Raw genomic sequence first — 12,388 nt, 5'->3', positions numbered from 1 at the left:
ACAACACACCTAAAAGAGATGTTATTTTCATCACGGGAGACTGGAATGCTAAGGTGGGCAGTCAAATGACACCTGGAATTACAGGTAAGCATGGCCTGGGAGAACAAAATGAAGCAGGACATAGGCTGATAGAATTTTGCCAAGACAACTCACTCTGCATAACAAACACTCTCTTCCAACAACCTAAGAGATGGCTTTATACATGGACTTCACCAGATGGACAACACCGAAATCAGATTGACTACATCCTTTGCAGCCAAAGATGGCGGACATCTATACAGTCAGTAAAAAGAAGACCTGGAGCTGACTGTAAGTTCAGATCACAAACTTCTTATTGCACAATTTAGGATCAGACTAAAGAGATTAGGGAAGACCCACAGATCAGCTAGATATGAGCTCACTAATATTCCTAAGGAATATGCAGTGGAGGTGAAGAATAGATTTAAGGGACTGGACTTAGTAGATAGGGTCCCGGAAGAACTCTGGACAGAAGTTCGCAACATTGTTCAGGAGGCGGCAACAAAATACATCCCAAAGAAAGAGAAAACCAAGAAGGCAAAATGGCTGTCTGCTGAGACACTAGAAGTAGCCCAAGAAAGAAGGAAAGCAAAAGGCAACAGTGATAAGGGGAGATATGCTCAATTAAATGCAAAATTCCAGAGGTTAGCCAGAAGAGATAAGGAATTATTTTTAAACAAGCAATGTGCAGAAGTGGAAGAAGACAATAGAATAAGAAGGACAAGAGACCTCTTCCTGAAAATTAGAAACATTGGAGGTAAATTCCAGGCAAAAATGGGCATGATCAAAAACAAAGATGGCAAGGACCTAACAGAAGAAGAAGAGATCAAGAAAAGGTGGCAAGAATATACAGAAGACCTGTATAGGAAGGATAACTATATCAGGGATAGCTTTGACGGTGTGGTCAGTGAGCTAGAGCCAGACATCCTGAAGAGTGAGGTTGAGTGGGCCTTAAGAAGCATTGCTAATAACAAGGCAGCAGGAGATGACGGCATCCCAGCTGAACTATTCAAAATCTTGCGAGATGATGCTGTCAAGGTAATGCATGCTATATGCCAGCAAATTTGGAAAACACAAGAATGGCCATCAGATTGAAAAAAATCAACTTATATCCACATACCAAAAAAGGGAAACACTAAAGAATGTTCAAACTATTGAACAGTGGCACTCATTTCACATGCCAGTAAGGTAATGCTCAAGATCCTGGAAGGTAGACTTCAGCAATTCATGGAGTGAGAATTGCCAGATGTACAAGCTGGGTTTAGAAAAGGCAGAGGAACTAGGGACCAAATTGCCAATATCTGCTGGATAATGGAAAAAGCCAGGGAGTTTCAGAAAAATATCTATTTCTGCTTTATTGACTATTCCAAAGCCTTTGACTGTGTGGACCATAACAAATTGTGGCAAGTTCTTAGCGATATGGGGATACCAAGTCATCTTGTCTGCCTCCTGAAAAATCTGTATAACGACCAAGTAGCAACAGTAAGAACAGACCACGGAACAACGGACTGGTTTAATATTGGGAAAGGAGTATGGCAGGGCTGTATACTCTCACCCTACCTATTCAACTTGTATGCAGAACACATCATGCGAGGTGCTGGGCTTGAGGAATCCAAGGCTGGAGTTAAAATCGCTGGAAGAAACATTAACAATCTCAGATATGCAGATGATACCACTTTGATGGCTGAAAGTGAAGAGGAACTGAGGAGCCTTATGATGAAGGTGAAAGAAGAAAGTGCAAAAGCTGGCTTGCAGCTAAACCTCAAAAAAATCAAGATTATGGCAACCAGCTTGATTGATAACTGGCAAATAGAGGGAGAAAATGTAGAAGCAGTGAAAGACTTTGTATTCCTAGGTGCAAAGATTACTGCAGATGCTGACTGCAGTCAGGAAATCAGAAGACGCTTAATCCTTGGGAGAAGAGCAATGACAAATCTCAATAAAATAGTTAAGAGCAGAGACATCACACTGACAACAAAGGTCCGCATAGTTAAAGCAATTGTGTTCCCCGTAGTAACATATGGCTGCGAGAGCTGGACCGTAAGGAAGGCTGAGAGAAGGAAGATCAATGCTTTTGAACTGTGGTGTTGGAGGAAAATCCTGAGAGTGCCTTGGACTGCAAGAAGATCAATCCAGTCCATCCTCCAGGAAATAAAGCCAGACTGCTCACTTGAGGGAATGATATTAAAGGCAAAACTGAAAAACTTTGGCCACATAATGAGAAGACAGGACACCCTGGAGAAGATGCTGATGCTAGGGAGAGTGGAAGGCAAAAGGAAGAGGGGCCGACCAAGGGCAAGATGGATGGATGATATTCTAGAGGTGATGGACTCGTCGTTGAGGGAGGTGGGGGTGTTGACGACCGACAGGAAGCTCTGGCGTGGGCTGGTCCATGAAGTCACGAAGAGTTGGAAGCGACTAAACGAATAAACAAGAAAATTGAAAAGACATAGACAAGAGACAATGCAAAAGATTTTAAGGGAGATAAAAATGAAAGAAGAGGAATTAAATAGATCTCCAGGAAGAAAAATGTCTCACAACAAATTACATTTTTACAAAGTCAGCTTTGAATATTATCGATTAAAGAAATGGAAATAAAAATGAACTTTGCAAAACAGAAGAATTCTGTGTTAGCAAATAAGCTGGGGAGATGGCTAGCATATAAACTGAGAAAAGAAAGTGAGAAGAAATTGATATTAAAACTACAGAATGGGAAAGCTATGGTAACAGACAATGCAAAGATACAAAGAATATTCCATCAGTACTATACAGAACTATGTAAAGTAGAAGAAATTTCCCCAGCCAAAAGTGGGTGAATATTTAAAGAAACAAAATTTACCAAAGATAACGAATCAACAACATATTATGAATTGACCTATAACAATAAGGAAAATCTGTGAGGCTATAAAAAAGACTGAAATAGGAAAAGCTCCTAGCCCAGATGGCCGGCCAGCCTCCTATTATAAACATTTCGAAGATGAACTTGTGCAACCTCTTGGAAAAATGATGAATTCCATTTCGGATAATGGAAGGATACCAGAAAGTTGGACAGGTGCAAATATAGCATTAATTACCAAAGAAGGTCAAGACCTGACTTTGCCAAAAAAATTATTGACCAATATCTCCACTGAACAATGATCACAAAAGATTTATTATGATTTTAGCTGAAAGGATGAAAAGTGTTTTACAAGATTATATACATGAAGATCAATGTGGCTTTTTACCTAAAAGACAGTTAAGACACAATATTAGAAATATTCTTAATATATTAGAATATTTGGAAAAGCAAGCAGAATTGATATTTCTTGACGTGGAGAAAGCATTTGACAGTGTGAACTGGACTTTCCTGTTTAAAATCTTTGAGAATATGGAATTTGGAGAAAAATTTATTAAATGGATGAAATCAATATATACTTTACAAATGGCACAAATTATAGTTAATGGTGAATTTTAAAGTAAAATATTCAGATGATAACGGAACTTTCTTTACTGGGACTTATGGATGGCCAATTAGAAAAGACTCATGGAATATTGGTTTTCTGTATGGTAATTGCAGCAAGACTGTTATATGCACAAAAATGGAGACATACTGAAATGGAAGGTTGTATTGTGAACATGGCAGAAATTGCAGAAATGGAAAAATTGATCTATTTATTCAGGGAGAAAACAATACATTCTTTCTTAAAGGCTGGAAACTTTTTATGGACTTTTTGCTGCAAATGGAAAAAAACGAAATGGTGATTTCTGGATTTGCTGATTAAAAAGGGTTCAATGTGGGATAGAACAGAACTATGTAATGTAATTTTAGAGAGGGAGGAAGGATACTAAGTTTGTTTGTAATTGCTATAAAGAAGATTGGAAGTCGCTTTATCTTTTTCTTTTTTCTTTTTCTATTTGTATGGCTTTCCACACTTCTATCTTTTATCTTTTCCTTAACTTTATATATTTCCATGTTTATCTTTTATTTTTGTAAAAATCTCTGATAAAAGTCATATTAAGAAAGGAACAGAATCCCTGTGAGGTCTTCTACAAGAAGACACATGCCTGCTTTTCTTCAATTTTATTGATGGTGACAAGAGAGACACTGGGCCACGGCTTTGTCACTTACTTATAGGAAGCAGATATGCCTGTGGGAAGGGTGGGCAGGCACACAGTCCCTACAATCTTGGGCATCAGTCGAGATGACCTGGCTGCCTTTGGTTCCTTGGACGACCCAGGCCTGGATCTTCTGTTAAGCTAGAGCCATTGTCCACGCTTGTGCTGCAGCTTATGCACAGCGTCTGATGTGGCAACCCTCCAGGTTCCGCCGGGGGATGCCCCAGGTTTCCCCCATGGCCTCTCTTGTGATGGTTTGGCAAAAGGAACCGACCAGTTTCTTGTGCCTCCTATTGAAGGTTCTCTCTTTCCTCCCTCTCTCTCCCTATCACTCTGAGATATGTATTGCACACATGTGTACATTCACTCACATAAATCTTAGTGAACTTTGGCAAAATCTTTTACTTCCATTAAACTTCCCTTGGATGTTTTATCTGAACAGAATTTTTTCATTCTCCTGAGTGGAAACTATTATCCATTTACTACTTATTTGCAGTACTTCCTTGTACTAAATGATTTTTGCTCATCTTCCTCTAGATGGCACTGCTGGCAGAAAGAAAAAAATCCTGTTTATTGTTCACACAAGGGATTGCCCTGGCATGACAGGCAGTGAAGCTGCACCCCCATTCAGCTTTGTGCCCTAGCCTTCAGTTTTCCACTGTGGAACAAATGGGGCTGTGGGGTTGAAGGAGGGACTGAAGCCTCCTCTCCTGTCCCGGAGCCAGACTCCCAGCCATCACACAGTCACTCTTTGGCAAGGTGGGGCGGGGTGTCCCTTGACAGGGCTCTGGTAGCTGTAGACTCTCTCCTCTCCCTCCCTCCCTCTCTCCCTTGCTTTCTCTCTCTCTCTCTCTCTCTCTCTCTCTCTCTCTCACACACACACACACACACACACACACACACACACAGGCTCCAGGATCCTTGTGACCATGAGGGGATGATCATGGAGAGGACGCTGGCTGGGTGGCAGCAGCAACATGTAGCCCCTGCAGAGCCCAGAAACCATCTGGCCCTCTGCCTGCTCCAGTTGTGAGTTACAAAATCCAGTACAAAGTTAAAACAGTTAAAGACAGAGAAAAACAAAACAGCCTCAGCTAAAAACAGCCACTAAAACACAGCACGGCACACACACAGACCCAAAATGTTAACTGCAGGCCTGGGGCCAAAGCCAGGTTTTAAGGGCTTCTCAAAACCCAGGAGAGCAGGCACCATCTGTGTATTTGTCTCCCCAGTCCCCACATGTCCAAAAGAAGAGAAGTGGGGGCCCAGAGACAGTGCTGCTTCTAGAAGGCACCTAAAGCTTTTGGTGGGCCTTCAAGCTGTTATTTGCTGCCACATACACCAGCATTGGCACCATGGTCATCATTACTACTATTTTATTATCCTACTAAAATTATTAGTTGTTCTTCTATTGATTGTATATTTGACCTCAGTTTTGCAGCAGTTTGGGATTTATTTGTATTGCAAACCTGTGCAAGTTTATTCATTCAGCAAAAAATAATAAATGAATGAATGAATGCCCATATGGATTCACTGATGGGCAACTGGCAAGTGTATCTTATGTGCATGTCTCTGAGTCTTCCACTGGATAATTTCATGGCTACAATAATTCAGTGTGCCTCAAAGTACTCTCAAGATTTGTAAGTCCAGGAAATAAACCAGCCTTGCTTAGCTCTCTCCACCCACCCATTTACCCTGCCCTCCAGGTCCAGAGAGTGGCCAGGCCCTGAGTGTAGAGCAAAGAAAGATGGACACTCTCCCCAGGAACAAATGCAGAAATCTGAATGGGGTGGAGGGGGTTAACTTGGGGCCAATATACCATACCCAGCAGAGCATTTTGGAAGAAGGCTAACAAGAAATCAGTGCTTGAGTAGTGAACTGCAAGGCTTTCAGATTTCAGTACTTTGCAAAATACTGCAGTTTCCAGATAAGATGTAAATGCTCTCCTCCTCCTCTCCCCCACCTACCCCATACAGCTCCTGGTTTACACAAGCCACTCTGGTGCTTTCTAAAATGGAAATAAGATCTGATGGGATCATAAAGGATGCAGACAGAAAATCTCAGTCCGATTCCACCAGCCTGTGTCATTCCAGCTGTGCATCAACAAAACCTCTGGAGTGGGAAGTCTCCTTCCGTCACTCATCACAGTCACCAAGCTGCTGCTTCACCGATTGCTCTGGGGCTTCTGGGCCTCCAAGAGGCTCTAAGGAAGAACCAGGAGCATCTGGGCTTCTTGCTTAATGCGCTGCCTATAACATGTGTGCCTTGCAGGCCATCCACAAGGGGACAATTCTGTCAGAGCTGTCAAAAATATCACTTTCTGTTTTGGGGGTGGTGTCACTTCCATTCATTACAACAGATCCCCTGTGGGTGGATGGGAAATGCCAGTGTTCTTGGGCAGATTGTTCAGCCACATTTCCTGAGCTAGAAAGTAGCTTATTTCCTCACTATTGCTAGACTGGAGGTTGACAGAAGATATATTTTATTCACCAGGCCACTAAAACCTGTGCTGAGCAAAAGGTTCGAACCAAAACATTTTTGATAACAGTAGCTAGGGCCGTAGAGGTGTGTGTGTGGTTAGGGAAAACAATTACTACATTTTGGGGTGGAGAACTACAATTCAAATGCTCAGCAATGAAGGTTTTTCAGGGGGACTCTTTTCTTCCAAAGATACTTGGCTGTCATGGTAAAAGGGCCCTCTGCTCTGCCCTGAGGCACAAAGACATAAGATGGCATTGTTATGAGGGATGGAGAGGGGGAATAATTGTGGCTCGTAAGAACACATGGTTTGCAATGAAAACTGCTCTCAAGTGGAGAAGGACAAACTACTGAGACCCTACTGTACTGAGAATGTACAGCGCATTACAATAATCCACTCTGGAGGTGACCAGGCATGAGTAACTGTGAGTGGAGCCTCATGGTCCAGGAAAGGGCACAACTGGTACACAACATGAAGCTGTTATGATGCTCAAGGTGGGATATGGATTGAATCAACAATAACCATTACTCTCCACCAGCCCCTGCCCATCCCCCTGGACAAGATGAAGATGGACTTTTCCACATAGAGCATTCACAACAAACATGGTGCTTCAGTTTGGAGCTTTTTGCCTAAACAGATTATTTCAGTTTACATAAATGATACAGAATGTGGTGGGATGTCTCCCTGAGGAGTGGGGTGATGAGATGGAGATCAGAGCGGGGAGGAGAAGAGAGCGCATTCCAGGCTGATAAGCATTCTCACAGTTTGCGCTCCTTGGAAAGTGGGGAGGGGCCAAGGAAGAAAGTTAGACTAGCCCCACCCTAGATTTCCTAGGAGGATTTTTCCTTTTAGCTCAGTTAAAGAAACTTTAGTCTGGCAAGATTCTGTGTATGGCAGAGCATAATAAAAGAACTAGAGTTGCATCTGACTCAGCGTGATTCTCTTCGCCTATTACCCTGACACAGAAGGAACATAAAACATGGATTGTTAATTGAATAAACTCTTTGTCATCTTGGGCTCCTGTAAAATTTGTGCAATTCATAATTTGCATAGCATGCTAAAACATCTATCCAGTGACAGCACATATGTGTGAAGATTTAAACCAATCAGGGGTGCTCTACTTCTTTGAATCCTTCCAAAACCATTAGTAGTGAGGCTATTCCAATTTTATACCACTTTTTTTTCTTTCTTTTTTTTTCCATTTTGAGGAAAATGCATCATGGTAGGTTACTTTTCTCAAAGGCAAAAAAAAAAAAAGGAGAAAAGTCACAGTATTCTCAGAGGCATCTGAGAGGCCCAGTTGGCAATCGCATGAAGAAATTGTGCCATAATGCTCATACAATGAACCTTGACAGAAGGACTAACTATCTCTTGCTGATTGCCTTTCTTTGAAGCATCTCCAAGGTGTGGCTTCCATGTGGGGCTGAAGGGGGTGTGTGGTTAATGCTTTAAAAAACTGCCACAGACCTCGAATGATGGGCTTTCTCGATAACATGCTCCATCCAGTTCCACTGGGGCAGGAAATGCCTTCCACACACCCCGGAGTTTCCCAAAGCCCTCTCTGGCTGGAAGGACCTTGAAATTCATTAACTGCAGCCATGTCCATTTCCTGATGCTTTTGACAGCTTCCTTACCAGGCTTGCCCCCAAGCACACATCACATCACCTCCTCCTCCAAAGGAATGAACTGCTCTTTGTCTGGCCTGAAGATCTTTCAGGGTTGGGGCCTCCTCGTGAGCAAGGCGCACTGCTAAAGCACATTTTGCCATCACTGCTGATTCAAGGGGTGCTATTTTCCCCTCCTTTGGAGAGCTGCCTCGGTTTAGGCCTTGTGGAGTTGCGCTGAATTGCTGTGGAAAGCGTCCCAAGAGCAGCATGGCAGAAGATGGTCCTTGACGAATGTTGCCGAATTATTTCTTGAGATCCGGCTCCTCAGTTTAGGACATGTCCTTAAGTGTGAGCGTGGTGTCCTTCGGAGCTGTGTGCCCTTCATGCTAAAAATAAATTTTAAAAAATGTTCAGGACAATCAAATCCTGCAACGAGAGTTCTTATGCCAGTTGAGCAGTTCATCACTGTTGTTCTTTTAAATGTGGCCCGACTCAGCCTACTTCCATCAACTGTGGAACAGGGGCATGCAGCACCCACGGGGGGCACCTTCAGGCAAGTATCCCTCTGGCTTCAGAAAAGCCAGCAGGCAAGCAGTGACTTAGGGACTCCAGATGTTTTAAACTAGAAGGTCAGCAATTGCTTCCTAATGTCTACGCTTGATGGGACTAATGAGGTCCAGACATTGTGAATGCCACCAAGCTGTCTAGCCACTTCCTTACATATCTTCGTAACCTTCAGGGCTAGAAACTTGTCTTTCTAACTTAGAAGTTGATGTGCAGACAAAAAAAAAAAGCACATTTTGTAAGACTAGAATCTTCCTGCCGTTTTTAGGACTGCTGGTTTAGCAGGGCAATTAGCTATTTATCTGAAAGGCCTGCGGTTCAAATCTCAGCACAAAACTTACCGGGGAAGCCACAGTGGCTTGGCTATTCACCCTGAAAAGCCATTGTTGCCTTTGCTATCTTGCTACTGTGTAGCTAATCGTATACCAGTGATTGTAACCCCAGTATATTCTCACCAACCATGCAATACTAGTAGATTACAGTATTATTGGTCTTTTCTTTCTTTCTTTCTTTCTTTCTTTTCTTTCTTTCTGTGCCTTTGAGTCAGTATTGACTCCTGGCAACTACCTGGACTAGTCCCTGCCATTTTCTTGGCAACGTTTCAGAAATGGCTTGCCATTGCCTGCTCCCTAGGGCTGAGAGGGAGGGACTGGCTCAGGGTCACCCAGCCAGCTTTGTGCCCAAGATGGGACCAGAACTCCCCATCTTCTGGTTTCTAGCCTGGGAGATGACATCTTAACCATGACACCAAACTAGTTCTCAGCCTCTAAGACTATAAAGCCCATAATGTACTGTATACTGAAAATATATCTAAACAACGTAATTAGAAGTATTGGTAAAAAAAAAAATAGTGGACCCCCCAGGGAACTGACTAGATTCTGCTGCTCATAAATATTCATGAGAACACAAGATTGAAGGTCAGGTGCAGAAACCAAGGACATGTCACTAAGGAAATACCAGTAAGGAGGGGAGTCAGACAGGGATGTGTATTGGCTCCAGTTTTATTCAACTATTATATAAACTTATTGGTTCTTCGCTTAAGAAACTCTACTTTTCATCCTCCCAAATTAGCCCATAGACATATCAATGTACTACTGTATGCCGATGATACAGTAATTCTGTCACTGACTTCCATTGGCCTTAAAAGAGCCTTGAAATCACTTATGCATTATTGTATTGAGGAGCAATTAATAATAGTACTTGATTCCAAGACCAAGATGCTCACTTTCTCCAAATGCCCAAAACAGAGAAGCCGGAACTTAGGTGGGCAGTCCATTGAGCAGGTTAAGGACTTTAAATATTTAGGGATAGTTTTCAAGCTTCAGGAAGCAGAAATGCCCACCTGGATTATGTATCTCGTAATGCACAGAGATCTGCTTCAGTTATTCAAACTTATTACTTTGCCAGAAAAGCACAGTTTATCCCTGCTGCAATTAACTTGTTTGCAGCTAAAGCTGGAACACAACTGCTTATATGGGGCTCAGTTAGGACCATGTAACAGCATAGTTATCTTAGAAAGAATTCAAACCAAATTTTTGAGAAGCATGTTTCAGGTTGCCCGCTGTGTCCCAAATGCAGTACTTTGACAGGAAGCAGGAGTCAGACAACTGGAATCCAATCTCTGGATCAATCTCTTGACCTGCTGGCAAAAACTGCACCGCAATCCCGGTGGATTGACCCATCTAATACTGGCAGACAGCTTCAAATCATCTTGGGAAACAGCCATCCAAAAGAAACTCAGCCGCTGTGGCTTTTCCAGCAATGCCAACTTAACTTTAGATCAATATTAAGGCAAAGGATCTTAGACATAGAAGGCCAAACAGAAATTGCTGCTTTCTTCCACAACGTATTTGTAAATAACCCAGTTTTAGCTCCAATACCAGTTTCATATTTATATCACGTCACAGTTCCCAAATTCAGGAGAGTTTTACCTTTATCGCAATTGAATGCTCTCTGCACAGCTGTTTAGGAAGGGAACTGTAGGAAAACCCCTTCTGAAACTTGACACTACCCCTGTGACACCAAAGCTATAGAAACCAGAGTTAGTTCTACAGGGACATTACCCCCTTCTTCATCTAAATTTCTGAGGCACTCTGATAATTTTTATTTGCATTATTTGTTAGGTAACCAGGATAAATCTCTCTCTGTAAAAGTAGCAAAACTTTTCTACATTATATGTAAGCTTCACCTGCAAATGGTTGCTAGTGGTCATTGATGTTAGGGGTTAACTTTGCTCCATTTGATTTACTGAATTTTTGGTCAATGACCGAAATAAAGTTTCTATTCGTCTGTCTGACTAGATTCAGTGTTACCTTCCCTTGTAACTTCTGCAGTGTTGGGAGTTCTTGACTGAGTAGCCTGATCGAAATCAAAGAAATCTTTTGGACAGGATGAATCTCAGCAAGTTTCCATGCAACAGCTGTTCCAGCAGAGGGCTCTTCTGCCCGGTATATTAATGTAGCTGAGCCTCTGGGTTGTTTATAGGGGGAAATGGGACAGCTCCTCCACTAGACAGGAACGGAGCTGTCTACAGAGACACTCAGCCCCTGGCTCAACACACAGAGAGAAATCCACATGCAGGAGGATTTGATGAGGGTTCCTCAGCTTCAGAATTACCCTGAGCACCAACCTTCTGCATTTTCCCCTCCCTTCTTACTGGACTACTGTTCCTGGTTTTTAATCCCTTCACAAGGGGAGCAGGGGCTGATTCAAGTAGATGCCAAACTTTGAAGTACTCCTGAGGAAAAGTCTACAAATAGTTCCGCACTTAGGATTCAAGAGATGAGGGATATGCCATGATGGCAGCACAGGGATCTTGAATGCCGGCTCTGCTTGGAACTGTTCAGGAAGCATCGCAGCATCACCTCTGCCCAGGGTTACCCAAGGCCCCTTTCTTGCCAAGGATCTGCTTATATCCATTGGGCACAGAGCAGCAGTGCCATTTCAGAGTGGAGGGTACAGGTCTCTGCCTTCCTACGATTATGATTTCAAAAGCTGTCATGGTCTTGAAGCTGCTTCTGGTGCTTCTCCAGGTGACTGCAAGTAAGTAACTCCCCGTTTCTCTCCTCTGCAGAGTGATCAAGGTTGACAGTCAAGAAGGCCAGAAAGCAAATGGCTCTTTCTGCTGGGGTGTATCACAGTAGGGTCAGGGTTGATTAGCTGGAGGTAACAGAAAGCTGAGGAAAGAGAGGTCTTCCCAACGTGGCTGCCTGGCTCTGCATTTCTCGGTGCCTGGAGATTCCATCCTCGCTCCAGCATCTGGCCAGGGTTCTCTGCTACCTGTAGAACTGGGAGCCAGATGGAGAGAGAGGGCCACGCAAAATCTTCTAACCCCCCCCCCCATCCCTGTTGCACAGCAGGAGCAAGGAAAGTGTGCTGCATCAAGGGTGGGGGCAAGACTTGACCAAAGGGTTCCAGACAGGTCAGGTTAGGCCATTCCCTAGGGCTGAATCTGAAGCTATTTAATAATGTTTAAAATGTATTCACTGTATTCATTTTCATGCTTAAAATCTTAAATTTACCATTTGAGTTGTATCAGAATCATGAGTTCAATCATGTGTGCTAGTGATGAAAAAAATTACTTGATTTTTCTAGTATGCAGGTTACACTTTTGCTTCAGTGGACA

Source organism: Candoia aspera, chromosome 12 (genome assembly GCF_035149785.1).
Source record: "Candoia aspera isolate rCanAsp1 chromosome 12, rCanAsp1.hap2, whole genome shotgun sequence".
Lineage (NCBI taxonomy): Eukaryota > Metazoa > Chordata > Lepidosauria > Squamata > Boidae > Candoia > Candoia aspera.
The sequence above is the reverse complement of the archived record's forward strand: the minus strand, read 5'-3'. Positions refer to the sequence as shown.